The sequence below is a fragment of the Mesoplodon bidens genome, assembly GCF_964165515.1.
Source record: "Mesoplodon bidens genome assembly, chromosome: 12".
NCBI lineage: Eukaryota > Metazoa > Chordata > Mammalia > Artiodactyla > Ziphiidae > Mesoplodon > Mesoplodon bidens.
The window spans coordinates 85,543,228-85,559,116 of record NC_138168.1 but is presented as its reverse complement, the minus strand read 5'-3'; the positions used below and the strand labels follow the sequence as shown (position 1 = coordinate 85,559,116).

General features: G+C 43.6%; 1 long non-coding RNA gene across 1 annotated transcript; it reads right to left on the bottom strand.

Moving 5' to 3' along the window:
• Positions 1 to 1,029: 1,029 nt before the first annotated feature.
• On the bottom strand, positions 1,030 to 3,294 carry LOC308625973. The gene is made up of 3 exons (XR_014017176.1): positions 3,134 to 3,294; positions 1,712 to 1,869; positions 1,030 to 1,291 (listed from the first exon to the last, which is right to left on the bottom strand). It is a non-coding gene; the product is annotated as an uncharacterized lncRNA (long non-coding RNA).
• Between the last annotated feature and the right edge of the window lie 12,595 nt (positions 3,295 to 15,889).

Genomic DNA, 15,889 nt, shown 5'->3' with positions numbered 1-15,889 from the left:
AGCGTTGTGTGTCTCGGGAGCAGGGCACAGGGCATTAGTTTTTGCTGGTAGAGTTCTAGCAGACCAAGCAGGGCTCAGGTTCAACCACTGTAGCAGCAGCTGCCCCACATCTAGAGTGAAGCTGACTGGGGCAAAAGTAGCAGCTCACCAGAGGCGCCGCTTCCGGGGCGCTGTTCTCAGAGCCATGCTTGGAAGCCCCACGAGGGTCCTGCCCCTTCAGCTCTTCCAGCGACCCTGGCAGAAGCTGATTCCCTTTGTCAAAGCTCTTCCTCCTTAAAACAGGAAGAGTGCTATTTGTTCTCTCCAGCTGAACCTGGCCTGACACAAACATCAGGAGCCTAAAGATAGAAGTGATTAAATATATAAAAAAGGAACCAGCCATATTTGTAATTGAAGAAATGCAAATTAAAACAAGATACATTTTTTTAAATTTTTCCTATTATTTTCTAAAGATACATTTCACCTATCACATTGGCAAATATTCAAAATATAATGCCCAGTAATGATGGAGACTTGAGGAAGCAGAGATATCATACCAGCGTTCACTGCTGCTGCTAATATAGAATTAGGACAATCTTTCTGGACAAAAAAGCTTTAAAAATGTGTATGACCTCAGACCTAGTGATTCTACTTCTGAGAGTTTATCCTAAAGGAATAATTAGGATGTGAACAAAGATTTAATTGCAAGAATGTTCAATGAATTGTAGTCTAACTTTTTTAAAAGGAAATTATGTCATGTTAAACAATTGAGGGCTGGTCAAATAAATTATGGCACCTACATAATATAGAACACTATCCAGACTTTTAAAAATCGATAGTAGAAGAATGCTAATAACGGGAAACTCTTGCCAATATATTAAATGAAAATATCAGTTGTAAACAATGGGCACAAGAGGATTCCATTTTTGGTAAAATAAGAAGTTGATAAAATAATGTTTTCAAAATATTAACCAATAATATGGATGAATCTCACAGACATCATATTTTTTAACACATTTTAAATATTTATTTATTTTTGGCTGCGTTGGGTCTTCGTTGCTGCGTGCGGTCTTTCTCTAGTTGCAGCGAGTGGGGGCTGTTCTTCGTGCCGGTGCTCGGGCTTCTCATTGCGGTGGCTTCTCTTGTTGCGGAGCACGGGCTCTAGGCACATGGGCTTCAGTAGTTGTGGCACACAGGCTCAGTAGTTGTGGCTCACGGGCTCTAGAGCGCAGGCTCAGTAGTTGTGATACACCGGCTTAGTTGCTCCGTGGCATGTGGGATCTTCCTGGACCAGGGCTCGAACCCGTGTCCCCTGCATTGACAGGCGGATTCTTAACCCCTGCGCCACCAGGGAAGTCCCTCCCAGACATCATTTTGAACAAAAGGAGCCAGATATAAAAAGTGCACATTAAAAAAAATCAAAATGGTGTTTACCTTCATGTGTGGGAGGCAGGGGTGCAGGGAGAATGGATATTGACTGGAAGGAACATAAGGGAAACTTCCAGCATGCTGGAAATACTTTCTATCTTGAGCTGGGATGTCAGCATATAGGTGTCCACAAAAGTAAAACTTTTTTGAGTTGTGCACTTAAGATGAGTGTTCTTCATGCACTTTATTGTCTGTATGATAAACCTTAATTTAAAAAAAGTAAAAATCTTTTTGCTGATGTGTCCCATGCCCTGCCCCTAAACACCGCTACCATCATATTGGAGCATCCAGTATGGTCAGTCACCTGTTCGTCGTCTGGAGGGAGGTGTGAGGGAGCGGTAGTCCGAGCAGCGGCAGAGTTAACACCCAGGGGCGTTAGGCCATCAGCAAGGTGCAGCTTCACACTGAGGCTCGGCTTAGTCTCTGCTCCTATCCATGAGGGTAACCCCATCTTAAATTGTCCTAGGGTATGAAAAGATGAGAGGAGAATATGCCCCAGGAGGGGAGGGGTATGAAGGTGAGAGGTGGGGAGCACAGACACTGAAAATATCTAGTTCATGAAATTCCTGAGCAGAAAAAGTGGTTAAATGCCTCCCATTGCAAAGGTATAAAGGAAGGAGGGAAAGAGAGAGGAAGGAAGGAAGGAAGGAAGGGAGGGAGGGAGGGAGGGAGGGAGGAGTGGGGAGGGAAGGAAGGAGCAAAAAAGACTTAAAAGATGTAGCTAAACTATAATAGAATTATGGATGATTTTTAAATTTTTCGCTTGTCTGTATTTTCTAAATTTTTTTTTTTTACAATTGTGTATTATTTTTGCAATAAGAAAAGGAAGCTGTTTGTTCGTGCTTCATGATACTTACACTGCATGCCGTGGTGGGAAGTCAACAGTTCCCAACAGGTCCTGTTCAATTTTGACCTTAGGTCAATCCACCCTGGTTTTACGTGACCTCAGGTGGACCCACCCTTGTCTAATGAGCATCTTGGGTAATATATCACCTTTAGGATTGTGCAAGAAACACGACTTTGTTGGGAGTCTTTTTTCTTGATGACAAATTACTAAAGACATAACCCAGAAAGAAAGTGTGCCCAGGCGCACGTATGCACAGAGCAGGCTGGTTTCTCTCCAGTGCTACACACAGGTGGGCCCTGGGCACAGAGCCGCAAAGGAGGGGGTGGGTTACCTCAGGCCACCAGGGCCTCGGCTTTCCATGCTCCTCCCTGCTTTCAACACTTGTTCCCAGGAAAGGTTCTGTAGTCTCTTTCATACTGAATTTAAAAGCACTTAGAGAGAGATCAGAGCTCTCAAGGGGCTCAGAATCTAAGATCAGAATCTAAGCAGAGATGCTCTAGTTGCAGATTTCTGCAAAAACAATCAACCACTGCACAGGTGTTTTAATGATAGAATAGGAAGCCTGCGTCAGCCCTTTAATAAAAGCTGCCACCAAGTCTGCCACCCTAAGGCCCTGATCCCACCCCATCTCCCACCCCAGTCACTGCTCCAAGTTCCCTGTTCCTGCCTGGGATGGTCCATGGTTGTTGGCACATTGTAAAGCCATGTCAACATTGACTGGACCCCATTCTACACTCAGTTTGGTGACCAGATGCCACTGAATAGAAAGTTTGAGGCAGGCTGTATTGCCCCAAGAGGCTTCTCTGGGGGAGGTGGGCTTATCAAGTACCAGAAAGATGCAAGTACAGACGGTCCCCAACTTACAGTGGTTTGACTTACAATTTTTCCACTTTATGATGTTGCAAAAGTGAAACACATTCAGCACTCGCTGTCACTGCCCGGCAGCACGAGAGACGATGGTCCCGCATTTCCCTGGCCCAGGAAAAGATCCAAATTCCAAATCTGAAGTACGATTTCTACTGAATGTGTGACGACAGTCAACAAACCAATACCTATAACCACTCTGTACCCAGACAAGCATTGTTTTTCACTTTCAGTACAGTTTTCAATAAATCACATGAGATATTTCAACACTTCATATAAGATAAGCTTCGTGTTAGCTGATTTTGCCCAACTGTGGGCTAATGTAAGTGTTCAGAGCATGTTTAAGGTGGGTGAGGCTAAGCTATGGTGTTTACTAGGTCGGCTATATTAAATGCATTTTTGACTTAACAATATTTTCCATTTACAATGTGTTTCTCAGAGTGTAACCCCATTGTAAGTCAAGGAAGATCTATAGTTGGGACCGGTAGGGATAGTTTGCGTAAGTCATTGAAGGCAGGACAATGATGAAACTCATGTGGCTGGAGCAGAAACTTCTAGATGGAGCTCCTTCTCCCCAAAGGCTGGAGTAGAAACTGAAACACACTTATTGATGGACAGATGGGATGGTAGGATATCAAAGAGTGAGCTGATTCATTTGTATTTTATCTTAAAAGTGATAGCGAGTCAAACAAATGATTCTGAGCAGCCCAGTGATACGCTGAAATTGTACTTTAGAAAGATGTACCTGCAGGACGGATAAGGAAGGGAGAACTGGTGATGAGGAAGCTAGGCTGTAGCCTACTCCTCAGGAGAGAAAGCACTTAGGGAGCCAGCCACAAAAACAGACATTGTGAATTAAGAAGCATTGGACTTTAGTGTCTCATTGGGTGTGAAGGGTTCAAATGAGGAAAGAATCGAAGACAGTGCTGACATATAAACCTGGAGAAATTTGATACATCCCCTAGCTCTTCCCATTCGTTCATTCACTGAGCACCAACTGAGCACTTACCATGTACAGAGAGCTAGAGATTTTTAAAAGATGGGTAAGAGAGACAGCAGGTACTCTTGAGAAGCTCAGAGCCTAGTGCGAGAGAAGCTAGAATCAACAAAATGATGTGAAGACGCAGGACTGGCACTTGGCTCGGGGTCCTGCAAAGCATGGAGAAGGGTCTTTAATTCTCAGGATGGGTACTGTCATCGACATGAACCCTGCTCCCCCATGCTGGCTCATTCTGTCATGGCTTTAAAGAGAGGCAAAGGCTGGAAAATTCCTAAGGGGCTGGGTGGGGGGTGGATCTCTGGGGCCAGTGAGAAGGAGAGCATTGCAGATGGGAAGGAGCCCCAAGAAGCATGTCTCCCTTTCCTGAGCACAAGGTGTGGTGGGTGGACCCCAACGGTACCAGGTCACCTCCCATTTGGTTACATCCCTGCTTAGATTCTCACGTATTTTTCCTCTCACTCTTCTGCAGATAACGCTGAGAGTCCTTGATGCTGGAGCTGGAAAAGGTAATTTAGCATATACAACCTCATCTGTAGATGAAGAAAACTTCCCTTTCAGTGTTCCTTGTTCTTCATTCCTCTCCATTTGCTCTCACTAACAAGACTTAACTCTGCTGGGTCATTAGAAAGCTAAGTGGGGACTTCCCTGGTGGCGCAGTGGATAGGAATCCGCCTGCCAATGCAGGGGACACGGGTTTGATCCCTGGTCCGGGAAGATCCCACATGCCGCAGAGCAACTAAGCCCGCGAACCACAACTACTGAGCATGCGAGCCACAACTTCTGAGCCCACACGCCACAACTACTGAAGCCCGCGTGCCTAGAGCTCATGCTCTACAACAAGAGAAGCCACCACAAGGAGAAGCCCGCGCACTGCCACAAAACAAAGAGTAGCCCCCGCTCGCCACAACTAGAGAAAGCCTGTGTGCAGCAACAAAGACCCAGTGCAGCCAAAAATAAAATTAAATATTTAAAAAAAAAAGCTAAGTGATAAGTACACAATAATTTTTTTTTTTTAATTTATGGCTGCATCGGGTCTTAGTCATGGCATGCGGGACCTTTCGTTGTGGCACTCGGGCTTCTCTCTAGTTGTGGTGCTTGGCCTCAGTAATTGTGGTGCGTGGGCTTAGTTGCCCTGTGGCATGTAGGATCTTAGTTCCCCGACCAGGGACCAAACCCACACCCCCTGAATTGGAAGGCAGATTGTTAACCACTGGACCACCAGGGAAATCCCCATAATAGTGTTTTAATGAAGTCACAGAATGGTGTTAAGAGCTGGTAATGACTTAATGTGTTTTTCCTTCTAGGGTCATTTACATTTTATAATAGAAAGTTCTTAAACACCCTTAACAACAACAACAACAAACCCCAAACAAATATTAATAAAAGCCAACAAAACAAAATGAAAACAGATGAAGGTATGCATGCCCCCAGGTGGATTGTATCAGATTAGAGAAGAGAGTAGACAGGCTTTCTGCAGAGGGGAGTAAGAGCTTCTCAAATTTCACCCTTCAAACCCAGGTTGCTGCCCCTTTGGCCTTCTATGAATGCAGCTGACCCTGTACATACAAATTCTTCTCACACGGACCAAGATGATGGATGTATGACCTAACTGGGAGAAAGGGGCAGGTGGGAGATAACAGTATGAAGGCAAGAGGACACCAAAGAAACACAAGACATGAGTGATGATAATCCCTCACTCCTCTTTCCTAATATTGGGATTTGAAATTATTTCACAAGCAATGTAAGGTATGTAATGTCACTTGCATATCAGAGATATAGATCAGTGATTTGGGGTCAGAATCCCTGGGAATCATCAAAAGACAGGCCATCTATTTACAGTGCTGACGCTGAGGAGCTGGGACCCACCTTCCCACAGGAGGTTGACTGTGTTCTCCAGTCTTCTGGCCTGACTTCCTCTCCAAACAATGTAGAAATGTGTGCACTGTACAGAGGCCCAGCCAAGGGGACAGAGAAGCTGAAATCCAGCTCATGCTCTGCTCACTAAGCCTTGAATCATGGGCAGGTCTGCACTGCAACACTTTTTTTTTTTTTTTCTTTTTTAGTGGTCTGACCAAAGAAGTGTCTGTTCCTAATTTGAACACAGGAATATGTAGGTTAGGGACATCTATCTACTTCTTGTCTCCCTGGAACCTACAAAAGACTAAATTGATGTCTCTGGAAATAAATAAGGTACTCTCGATCTCTCCAAGGGTCCATGTCAGACCATGCCAAACAAAACAGTGCTGAATTTAAAAGAATACTGTGAAGAGGAATCTCCCTTGTCTTTCCAAGTCCCTTGAATAAGTGTCCACTATTACCCCATCTATTCAACATTGTACTGGAGGTCCTAAACAGTGCAATAAGGCAAGAAAAAGAAATAAAATGTTTAAAAACTGGACAACAACAAGTAAAACTATATTTATTTGTAGATGACAGGATTATATAGAAGAAAATGAACAAATTATTAGAATTAAAAATAAACTTAGGGCTTCCCTGGTGGTGCAGTGGTTGAGAATCCGCCTACCAATGCAGGTGACACGGGTTCAAGCCCTGGTCCGGGAAGATCCCACATGACGTGGAGCAACTAAGCCCACATGCCACAACTACTGAAGCCCACAAGCCTAGAGCCCATACTCCGCAACAAGAGAAGCCACCACAATGAGAAGCCCGCACACCACAACGAAGAGTAGCCCCCGCTCATTGCAACTAGAGAAAGCCCAATGCAACAGAGACGAAGACCCAATGTAGCCAAAAATAAATAAATAAATAAATAAATAAATAAATAAATAACCCAACAACCCTCTCGCATGTATTTCATCCAGAAAAATGAAAATGTATCTTTACATAAGAACCTGTACACAAATGTTTACAGCAGCACTAATTATAATTGTTAAAAAGTGGAAACAACCCAAATTTTCTTCAACCAGTGAAAAAACAGTGGTACATGCAACCACACAGATGAATCTCCCAGGCATGACACTGAGTGAAAGAAGCCAGACCCAAAAGGCTACCCATTATATGATTCTATTTATATAACATTCTGGAAAAGGCAAAACTATAGCCACAAAGAATAGATTAGTGGTTTCCAGAGGTTACAAGCGGGGCAAGGATATGACTACAAAAGGGCAGCACAGGGAGTTCTGGTGTGATGGAACTGTTCCCAATCCACATTATGCTGGTTACACCCTACATGTGTCAAGTCCCGTAGCACTGTAATTTTTTTTTTAAGTTAAAAAACTCAGTGTTATTGTCTGTTCACTTTAAAAACAAAATAAAGACATCATAAGAAACTTAACAGGCAAGACACAGACTGGTAGACTATATTCATGATACATGTGCCTAATAAAAGACTCATATCCAGAAAATATAAGACATTCCCAGAAATTGTAGGGAAAAGACAAACCCATTAAAAAATAGAAGATCTGAAAAAAAATAGAAGATCTGAATAATCATTTCACAAAAATAAGTAACCTAAAAGGCCAATAAGTTAGTAAAGGGGCTCAACATCATTATTCATTAGAGAAAAACAAATGAAAGCCACAAGGAGATCTTGCTACATACCAAGAAATTGTTTTAAAAACTGTTAATGCCAACTGTTAGCAATGATGTGAAGTAACTAACTTGCATATATCAATTCAACTTTGGGGGGGAGACTGCTAAGCAGTGTCTATTAAAACTAAACATATACTATCCTACGACGTAAAATGTCCACTCATCTGTATAAACCCAAGATTGTGTGCATTTACTCACCAAAAGACCATATGAATGTTCACAGCAGCTTCATTCTTAATAACTGAAAACTGAAAACCAAAATGCCTATCAATGGTGGAACGGATAAATTAATTGTTGTATATTTCATACAGTAGGATACTACCCAGTAGTAAACAAACTACTGATATATGCAATACCATGGATGAATCTTACAGATATTATATTGGGTGAAAGAAAGCAGATGGAAGAAGGCACACTGACTGCAGACATGAAGTTTAAGAACAGGCAAAATTAATACACAGTAATAGAAGCCGGAATACTGGTTACCTCTGGGGTGATAAGTGTTAACTGGGAAGGAGCAGGTGGATACCTAGGGTGATGAAAATATCCTATATCTTGATCTGGGAGCTGATTACATGTGTAAAAGTTCACCCAGCTGTTCTCTTAAGATCTGTGCAGTGTATTATGTGAAAGTTGTACCTCAATTTTAAAAAAGGGAAGAAAGATGAGGAATGAAGGAGAAAAGACAGAAAATGAAGGAGAGAATGAAAGGAAGGAAGGGAGAGAGGGAGGGAAGAAAACGAGACGGAAATGAACATGATCTCCAGGGGAGCTCCTCAAAAATACGTTGTTGGGTAGGTACCGTTGTCTGCATCTTAAAGACGCGACCACGCCGAGGTTTGCTGATGTGTTCAATGTTCAGTGTCACAGAGCGGGTGTGTGACGCGAGCAGAGGCTGGAACCCAGTGTGCACGACGCCAAAGCCTTTGTTTTTCCACCTACTCTCTCAAGCCACCTCCTCCTAGAAAGGTGACCCCAAGAAATGCCTCCCTAAATTGATCATTTCTTGGTGGGAAGGATGTCTATCTTACATCCATTTCGAATAGGAAAGCAGTTAGAGGAGTGTAGCGCTGAGTTCTGTTGAAGTGGAGCCCGTCAGCGCCGCGTCACTCACAAAGAAACGCAGATTCCGCGGCTGCTGACGAGCCGCAGGGGACCACCCTCCCCACCTACGACAGTTGGAAGCAGACGCGCGAGGGCGCGGCTCTCGCCGCCCCTCCCCGCAGGTGGTCGGGCCCGGCAGCTCACCTGCCAGCGCGCGGCTGTGAGTTAGCCGCTCAGGACCTCACGCATTTATAAGGCGCTATTTTGGTCGCGCGTCCTGATTGGCCGGCCGCGGCTGAGGACACGCTCGCGCGCGCCGCGGGGCGGGGCGGGGCCGAAACCCGGGGGAGGGGCGCTTCCGGCGGCCTAGAGGTCTGACGAGGCCGGGGGTTGCGGCGTGCGGCCTTCCCGACCTTCCCTGAGGGTGTTCTGGGGCCGCCGTGGCCACTTAGCAGTCTGTCGGTTGGGTGACATTTTAACGAAAGAGCCTGTGTCACCGAAAAGGGGCTGCCAAGAGTCAACTGATTCACGCTTTTGGAGGGAGTTGCCGGAAGCCCTGACACTCACAAGCCACATGGCGGGAACTGCGAGAACCTTGGCAGACGCGAGCCCGCAGCCGCTCGAGTGTCAGTTCCTGTGTGTACAAGCGCTTGCCAGCTCCCTCTGCAGACCTGGCTTTCTGTCCTTCTTACCTCGCCCTTTGCTAAACCAGCCCTCTGCGGCCGCCAGCCCTCTGAGGCCGTCGTCCGACTGCGGCCGGGCCTCCATTCCTCTCTTACCTCGGTGCTGTCATTTACCCTTTTCTGAAGCAAGAGGAACAAAACACTCCCTGGACGTCTCAGGAGGATCTCATTTCCACCACATTCCCCTATCGTGGTCAGAGCCACGTCTGGCCTTCCCTGCTTTCTGGCTGTCCATCAATCAGGTGGTATTACTTCTCTGAGTTTCAAGGTTTTTTCTTTTGGTGACAGGCTGGTTTGAGCTTCTTTGGTGAAAGTTACTAAATAACTACAGAGTGTGATTCACGGAAAATCCTATCGTACTTAAAAAGATAAGCAAAAAGGACCATCTGAAGGCACCACTACCTATCGGATGGGAACTTAGCTTGAAAGGGATTCTGTTTAGGAGTTCTGTTACCTCATTAGAATCACAAATATTACCTCTGGTTGCAAAACCCTTAAAGGCCTTTGAGATTTCCTGAGCTCACAGCCTTGAAAATCATTTGCATTTAGATATGTAGAAAGAATATAACTTAGTAACTATTGAACACATCAATAAAAATTATCATTCATTATCTTTTTTAAATTGGGCTTTCTCTAGTTGTGGCGGGCAAGCGGGGGCTACTCATCGTTGCGGTGCGCGGGCTTCTCATGGCGGTGGCTTCTCTTGTTGCCAAGCACAGGCTCTAGGAACGCAAGCTCAGTAGTTGTGGCTCGCGGACTCTAGAGCACAGGCTCAGTAGTTGTGGCGCACGGGCTGAGTTGCTCCACGGCATGTGGGATCTTCCCGGACCAGGGCTCAAACCCATGTCCCCTGCATTGACAGGCAGATTCTTAACCACTGCACCACCAGGGAAGTCCCTCATTAAGCATTTTCAATAAGCCAGGCATTGTAAATGCCTAACAGGCATTTCTCTTAATGCTTACAAAATCCCCATGACTTAGATACCATTATTACTCCCATTTTACAGAAAGGGAAAGTTAGGCCAGAGGGATTGAATAATTTGACTGAAGTCACATATTAATCTGATGTCAGTGCTGGGATTTATACCCACGGTGGTCTGATTCCAATGTTTGTGCCCTTAAGTACTAAGCTCTGTAGTTTCTTTTTTCCTTGTCTTATCTGATTAGGAATTCAGTCTTGTCTGGCACAAAAGGATTTGAGGTCAGTCAGTAAGTGCTGTAACTTCTCAGGAAGATGTTTGTCCTGCTGCTGGCTTAAGAAAAGGATTGCTAGGAAGGGAAAATAATGGCGCCAGGGGTCTTAACATTCTCTGCTTCCCCTGAACAACAGACCATATTCAACCTGGAGTACAAAGTTTTGGAAAAGATTTTGAATTCTATTGTGCCCCTTGATATGCAGACTGGACTGTTTACAAAGTGGCCTCACTTAGATCCACTTGGTTGGTTAGGAGCCAAGAAGCAAACTGGTCTTAACAGTGACTTGCAAACATTTTTCTACACATTCCCCCACAGAGCTACCAAAACCACCTGATGGAAGTTAAAAATGCAAGACATGCAGTGGCTCCAAGGCTCCAAATTCCCAGCCCACCACCCTCCTTCTCTGTCTGATGTTGTGTGCGTTTCCAAACTTCTCTGAAACGCATTTTTCTTATCTGCTGCAAGGATTAACTGAGATCTGTGAAGTTCCTGGATTAGTGTGTGGTGTATATAGGTACTAGATGTTTGTTCTCTTTCTTGCCCTTTTCCTTGACTGTTTAAGAAGGAAAGCACCTAGTGTGACGATTAGCCCTTTATTTCTTACAGAGCTACATTGACAGTACTAAATTTCAGTCAAGTAATAATTTACATTAAGACCATTTATTATCATCTATAACTTTAAAAATCCTTATTGAAATTTCAGCAACATCATTTCCAAATAGCAGCTTCAGCTTTCTTTGTGTCTGTCATTCATTTAACAGAGAGTTACTAAAAATCTATTAGGTATAAGACATGGTTATTCTTTAATAGAGCTTTCTGAAAACATTTCAACAAAATAGCCTGTTCACAAGTAGGCATTAGGGAAACAGACTGTATTTTATGGTAATAATAGCTTGTTCTTTCTTACTGGTCCTAAGCTTCAACTCTGAACTTAACTCTTATTGAAAATTATTTGGTCTGACAAGACAAAAAAGAAAAACAAACAAAAAAATTAAAAACAGGAACAACTAGGCATTAACAAAAATTAAAGGCATGTTTAAAAAATATATAATGCAGAGGATGTTTCCCCTTAAAAGCCAATTCATTTTTGTTGATTGATCTTGCATAATCAATTAACAGATCGTTTTCATCACTGCTAATCAGGCAAAGAGACGCTTTTAGGTCTTCTTTTCAAATATAAAGTTGTAAAATATGCTGTGTTCGTGCGTGTTGCACAGTGAGATGGCAGTGGCTATTACTACAGAAATGCAAACTTCACGAACCATTACACATCCAGATATGTTTTAAGTAAACTGAGCCTCCAGAAACTTGCAAAGCATTACGTTTAACTAAATGGTTTGAATTTAAGTGGAGCTACTTTTTCCTAATTCAAAAGTGTGTGTATTAGGCAACACGTACTTGATACACAAATACCTGTTTGGATTATTTGATTCAGTCAAATGAGCAGCCAATTCAGCTGAAAAGAAATGAGACAAATCCACTTTTTTTGGCCACTTTAACCTATACTTTTAAACTTAGAAGCCTTTAATAGAATTTGTGTCTTAGGGGTGAGAAATTAACTTACAATTACATAGGATATGAGAAATTAATATACACCATAATATATAAGATCAGCTATTGAAAGTAAGTTATTAACTACAAAAATGTAATAATATGAATTGAGCATGTAGTGTAATAGATGCCGAATGCCAGTGTTGCTTAGTATAATGGTTTTGATTCATCCTTTTAACTCCTTTCATTGCTAGCAAGAGTAATTTAGGGTGTGATTGGCTCAGATTACTTTTTTGCTCCAATAAAGGGCTCCTTTTGAAAACCTGCCTGTCCCCTAACTCTTTACTGTTGCCCCAATAAAACATCTTCTGTTGACAAAACTGAGAAACCAAACAGTAGCAGGTAATGGAAGTGCCCTCTGCTATTGCAAAGCAAGTGAACATAGCCTCCACCCTGGAATCTCACCCAACGAGAATCTACATTTTAAATGGCCCTTCTGAAGCATGCATGCATGCATTCATTCATTCATTCAACAAATAATTCTGGGTCTCTTCTTATGTCCCAAGCATACAAATAAATATGGAGTCATGGTAACTGCTATAACTGGCTTGCAGTCTAGAGGAGGTGAGAGATGAACAAGCAAATAACGCAGCTGAGAACTAATTTCTACCATAGAAGAATTTAAATATGTGTGCAAGGGCATAGAATTGGAGAAAGCTACAGAGACTGTAGGCAACACCAAGCTCAAGGGCTCAGGCTGTGGGAGTATTGGGATATGAAGACAGTCAGAACACGACAGCCTGAGATCCACACTAAAGCATTTGATCACCAAACTGCAGGTTGTGTGGAGTCCAAAGGAATTAAGAGGATGTCAGAAAAGCTGCTTCCTGAAGTCTGCAGACTGACTTTCCGTGCTCTACCAAAGGAAGAAAAATGGAAGATTCGGATCTGGTTTACGGTTCTCCTGGGTGGTGGTATTGCCGCTAATACATTCCATGGTAAGGTATTTTACTATCTCTGCTTTACCCAGGATTAGAACTTCAGCTGAACTTGTGGGTTTTTAGGGAAATTATTTTGCCAGACATCAGTCCTTGTTCTCTCATAGTAAACAAATGGTTCCAGCAGCCTGGGGGATAATTGTCACATTTAATACACACAGTATTATAAGATGCTTAGACTTGGACTTTTGTCTAAAAACTGCAAGTTTAAGGATTTTTACTGACATTGCTCACTTTACTGTGAAACACATGATAAGCCTCTTTGCTTTACTTGGGAGTTTATAGTAATGGCTCGTTCAAGGTCTTAGCCATTTTGCATTACAGAATGCCACAGTCACTAAAGGGACACATTTTAACACAAGCACAATCGATAAGATGGAGGCTGAGTGTTCCTGCCAAAAGAATCAGTGGAGCACAAGAAATGCACACGGTGGAATGAACACCTGAGGATCCGTTCAGAGGTACATCGGAGCTAGGAAAGGTGCTGGATACTGACTCTGTAATGGCTGTGTTCAAGGATTGTGTAACTCACATTTCGTCAGGATGAAATACAGAAATGTTCCTCACCATTCACTGTGTCTTGCACTGGGGAATCTTGATTATTCCCGTGACAGTAAAACTAGGGAATTATACCAGGTGGATCTGGGCAGGATGGTTCATGATGGTAGCATTTTACAGCAGGAATCCTAAAAATGCCTGGAATGCAAGATAAACCCTTCTCTGGCTAATATCAGCAATCATCAGATACCTTCACATGGTCCTTGGTCACAAGCCCTTCTTCAAAGCTCACTTCAGATGACAGAGGTCACTGGCTGAAACACTGTGGTGATTGCTATGGGAATCTTGACTAAAGGGAGATAGCTAGCTAGATAGCTAGATAGATAGCTAGATAGCTAGCTAGGGCAGCTTCACCAGGTGCATGAAAAGCCTTTTAGGAAGGAGCTGTTTCACACCACTAGGGATAGGCTGTCAAGATGGGCAGACTTTGAAAAAGCCTGATGTCTAGCCATTTCCTAGGCATTCTCCAAAAACTGGAAGTTTCCAAGGAAGAGCCAGTGGCATACATTCTAGAACTGGCTACATAACAACTCACTTGCCAGTAGAAGTGTAACTTTCAGAAGCATGCTGGTGCCTGCAGCCCCAAGGGTCTCAAGCTCTGCTGGCCAAAGACCAAGGACAAGACTCAAGATAGGCTCCAGCTCCAGTTGTGGCTCCAGCTCAGGCCTCCTAATGGTGGCTATGCACCATAAAGGCCTCCATGTGCCATGTGAGGAAAGAAGGACTGGTGTCTTCCTGGGCTGCTGCCTGCATGAGGCTGGCGTCCTCCTGTGCTACTTGTACAAATAAACCTGAGGCAGGGGCTGTCAAAAAAAATTAATGTCGTTGATAACGGGACAAAGAAAATTATGTGTCACCTGATAAGATGCAGTAAGAACATAAAGCACTTCTGTGAAATGCCTACCAAAAATGCCTAATCTGAATCTAATTATGAGAACATATCAGACACACACAAATCGAGGAACATTCTACAAATTAACTGACCTATAACCCTCACAATGTCAGTGTTTTGAGAGACAAGGAAAGACATATCAACCATTCCAGACTGAAGGAGATTAAAGAAATTTGACATCTAAATGAAGTGCCTAATCCTGGATTGTATCATTTGTCTCTAAGGAATGCCATTTGGACAAACGGTGAAGCTTGAATGGAGTTGGTAATAGTTCTAATGTTCCAGCATTGATTTCCTGGTCTTGATGGCTACGTTGTGGTTATGTAGAAGACTGTCCTTATTTGTAGGCCATCTGCAGTAAAGTTAGGGGTAAGAGGAAATCATGCCTGCAACTTACTCTCAAATTGTTCAAGAACTAACAAGATCTTTGAATTATTCTTGCAACGTTTTTGTATTTTTGAAAAAATTTTTTAAATTTATTTACCTTATTTATTTATTTTTGGCTGTGTTGGGTCTTCGTTGCTGCACGCAGGCTTTCTTTAGTTGTGGCGAGCAGGGGCTACTCTTTGTTGGGGTGCGCGGGCTTCTCACTGCGGTGGCTTCTCTTGTTGCAGAGCATGGGCTCTACGAGCACAGGCTTCAGTAGTTGTGGCGCATGGGCTCAGTAGTTGTGGTTCTCAGGCTCTAGAGGGCAGGCTCAGTAGTTGTGGCACACGGGCTTAGTTGCTCCATGGCATGTGGGATACTCCTAGACCAGGGCTTGAACCCGTGTCCCCTGCATTGGCAGGCAGACTCTTAACCACTGCGCCACCAGGGAAGCACATATTTTTGAAATGATTAAAACAACACAAAAATCCAAGGACTTCAAGCATGCTAGGGCTAATACTTTGTATTCTACCATTCGTTCATTTACTACCATTTACTATTATTTACTACTATTCATTCAATTACTACCATTCGTTCATTAAACATTTAGTAGGCACCCACTAAGTGTGAAGCAGTCTGTCTAGTCGCCCTTGCTGAGCCAATTGTGCCCCACTTTTAAAAAAAGGATTCTGAAAAGTTGGGCCTGGCAGCACAAATTTACTATTTATTTATTTATTTATCTATTTATGACTGTGTTGGGTCTTCGTTGCTGCGTGCAGGCTTTCTCTAGTTGAGGTGAGCGGGGGCTACTCTTCATCGCGGTGCATGGGCTTCTCATTACGGTGGCTTCTCTTGTTGTGGAGCACGGGCTCTAGGTGCGCAGGCTTCAGTAGTTGTGGCGCACGGGCTTCAGTAGTTGTGGCGCACGGGCTTCAGTAGTTGTGGCGCACGGGCTTAGTTGCTCTGCGGCATGTGGGATCTTCCCGGACC